Raw genomic sequence first — 3,246 nt, 5'->3', positions numbered from 1 at the left:
CAGTACAAAAACTTAGCAATGGTGGACAGTAATGCCAATCCTCTCTGCTTGTCGATGTCCCTCCAACCGCTGCTCACCTATGTCCTGCAAAAACATGGAAAAACAACGGGGTGAGCATAAAAATGCTCAGTAAGTAAATCCCTTAACGCTTCTCCTTCTTAGATTCTTTCCTTACTTAATTCCTTCTCTTTTCTTTCGCTGTTTCTTTCTCTGTTTCTTTCTCTCACTGTTCTTTCTTTCTTTCTACTTCTCTCTGTTCTTTCTTTCTTATTCTTTCTATTCTTCCTAACCATGATGAAATTCATAGCAATCTGCATGAATAAAATGCATATGCAATAATGCATAAAATGCTTTTTCTTTCTTATTTCTATTTCTTTTCTTTTTCTTTCTATTCTTTTCTTTTCTTTCTTGTTTTTCTTTTCTTTTCTTCTCTTGTTTCTCTTTTCTTTTCTTGGCTTGTTCAAGNGCAAACATTCAACACAACACTCAAACAAATAATAATAACAAAAACCAACTCGATTAAGGGCAAAAGAGGAAACAATAACAACGTACCTCAAGCGGGGCGTTACACAATTGGCATGACCTTTCAACAAAAGAGGAAGTTTTTCTCAGATTTGAAGCATTACTTCTGGGAAGAGCCATTTTTGTATAGACACTGTGCTGATCAGATGATACGTAGATGTGTCTCAGAAGAGGAAATGGAGAGTATTCTATGGCATTGTCACAAGAAGGAAGTGGGTGGCCATTTTGGAGGAGCTAGGACAGCAACCAAGGTTCTTCAATCTGGGTTTTATTGGCCAACCCTTTTCAAGGATTCCTTCCGAATGCTTCAGGAATGCGACCAATGTCAACAGAGTGGAAATATTTCAAAGAGATATGAGATGCCGTTGAACAATATCCTAGTAGTTGAGCTGTTTGATGTGTGGGGAATTGACTTCATGGGTCCTTTCCCAAATTCTTTTGGGAACATATACATTTTTGTAGCAATGGATTACATGTCAAAATGGGTGGAAATAGTTGCATTACCATCCAATGATGCCAGGGTGGTGGTTAATTTTGTGAGAAAGAACATTTTCTCAAGATTTGGAGTACCACGGGCAATCATCAGTAATGGAGGATCGCATTTTTGCAATAGGCAATTAGATGCGCTATTAGGAAAATATGGAGTAAAACACAGAGTTGGGACACCATACCATCCACAGACTAGCGGGCAAGTGGAACTGTCGAATAGAGAACTTAAGGGAATTCTGGAGAAGACAATTAATGCATCTAGGAAGGATTGGTCACGGAAGTTGGATGATGCATTATGGGCCTACCGCACTGCATTTAAGAATCTGATTGGTATGTCTCCATTTAGGATGGTCTATGGGAAGGCATGTCACTTGCCAGCAGAGCTCGAGCATAAGGCATACTTCGGCAGTCAAGTAGCTAAACATGTACTTACGAGCTGCCGAGGAGGAAAAGATGCTGACTTTAAATGAACTCGGTGAGTTCCATCACGAAGCATATGAGAATGCTCGAATTTACAAAGAAAAGACAAAAAGGTGGCATGACAAGCATATCTGGAAGAAGAACTTTGAAGTGGGTCAGAAAGTATTGTTGTATAATTCTTGACTAAGGCTCTTCCCTGGAAAACTTAAGTCTAGATAGTTCGAACCCTTCATAGTTACAAGAGTTTACCTGTTCGGAGCGGTGGAGGTGTCACATGACGAAAAGGGCACATTTAAGGTCAATAGACAGAGATTGAAGCCATACATTGATGGGGTGATGAGTTACAAGTCAATCCCCCTCCGGCTTGACATTTCGACTTGAAGACTTGAGAAAGTCGAGCTTTTGACTATAAACAAGCGCTTCTTGGGAGGAAACCTAAGTGTTTCAATTGTTTTTCATTTATTTGTCATTTGAAATTGTTTAGTTTTAGTATGATTTAGAATGATTTTGATTTTGTTTGTTTTTGGGTGTTTTAGGTGAAATTTCGAACTAAGGCGGAAAAGAAGGAAAATTTTCTAGTTTTCGCCGCAGCGAAGCACATTTTGCACAAAATGGAAGTCGAAAAGTCCCAGACTTCGCCACGGCAAAAATTGTTCTTTGCCGGGGTACCATTCTCTCTGGAATGTTTCACCGCGGCGAAGAAACATGCGTCGCCGTGACGGAAAAGGTTTGGCAAATTTTGACTAAAGAAAGTTCGTTGCGGCGAAGAACTCTCTTCACCACAGCGAAAAATGTTTCTTCGCCGCGGCATCGACGTAGGTGAAATTTCAAAGAAATGAAGAACTTCACCACGGTGAAAATTGTTCTTCGCCGTGGCCAAACCTGCTTTTTAAAAATAAACACCGCGACTCTTCATTTTTCGCAAAACGCTTCAAACACATCCGAGAGCAAACTTTTTCCATCTTCGATCCAAAGCCTTTCCAGTGATTTCCTAGCACAATATCTCACTCCTTAACCTTTCTAAACACCAAAACAACTCATTTTAGCAAAGATCTTCACGAAAAATTGAAGAAAATTGTGGGTTCAAGAATTTGGGGATTTTGCGATCTAGGTTGATTTTGGCTAAATTGGTGGTGAATACTTCCTAGTTTTGGTAAGATTTCAAGTTCCCTAAGCTTTTAATTGCACAATTTCGAGTTTAGAGTTGTAGATCTGAAAATTTTGATTGTTGATTAAGTTGTGGATTTTTAGTATTATTGTGCTTTGATTTTGTTTGAGAAAGTGTAGATTGTGAATTGTGTGGTGTTGAGGAGTTTGGGTTTGAATTTTGGGAGTGTTTTGTGAAGTTTGGAAGAATCGAAGTTTGGGGGTCTAGGTACGATTTTTGGAAGTGTGGTGTTTTTGCAAGATTGATTGTGGTTGTTCGTAGGGTGCTTAGAGTTGAATTATTGAGTTGATTTGTAAGTTGGGAAAATGCCACTCAAAGCACAATCCAAGGGTAAAGGAAAAGGAAAAAAAGTGGACAACCGATTTGTAAATGACAAGGCTCGGAAACAATATGAAGGGGCAATCCAAAGGAAAGATAAGGGATTTATTGCTGAGCGTGGATTGACCGCGAGCCAGGCTAAGGAGTGGAGTCGAGGGAGACATTGGGATTTGTTTATGGGTGAACCTAAACATGCGGCCGTTAAGCCAATAATGAGAGAGTTTTATGCCAACCTCCCGGAGCGTTCCTGTTATGTGTTTGTGAGGGGTACTGATGTGGCATTCAATGCGAAGGTCATCAATGACTTTTATAACTTGCCTCACATTGAC

This window comes from Pistacia vera, unplaced genomic scaffold (assembly GCF_008641045.1).
Source record: "Pistacia vera cultivar Batoury unplaced genomic scaffold, PisVer_v2 Contig503, whole genome shotgun sequence".
Lineage (NCBI taxonomy): Eukaryota > Viridiplantae > Streptophyta > Magnoliopsida > Sapindales > Anacardiaceae > Pistacia > Pistacia vera.
The sequence above is the reverse complement of the archived record's forward strand: the minus strand, read 5'-3'. Positions refer to the sequence as shown.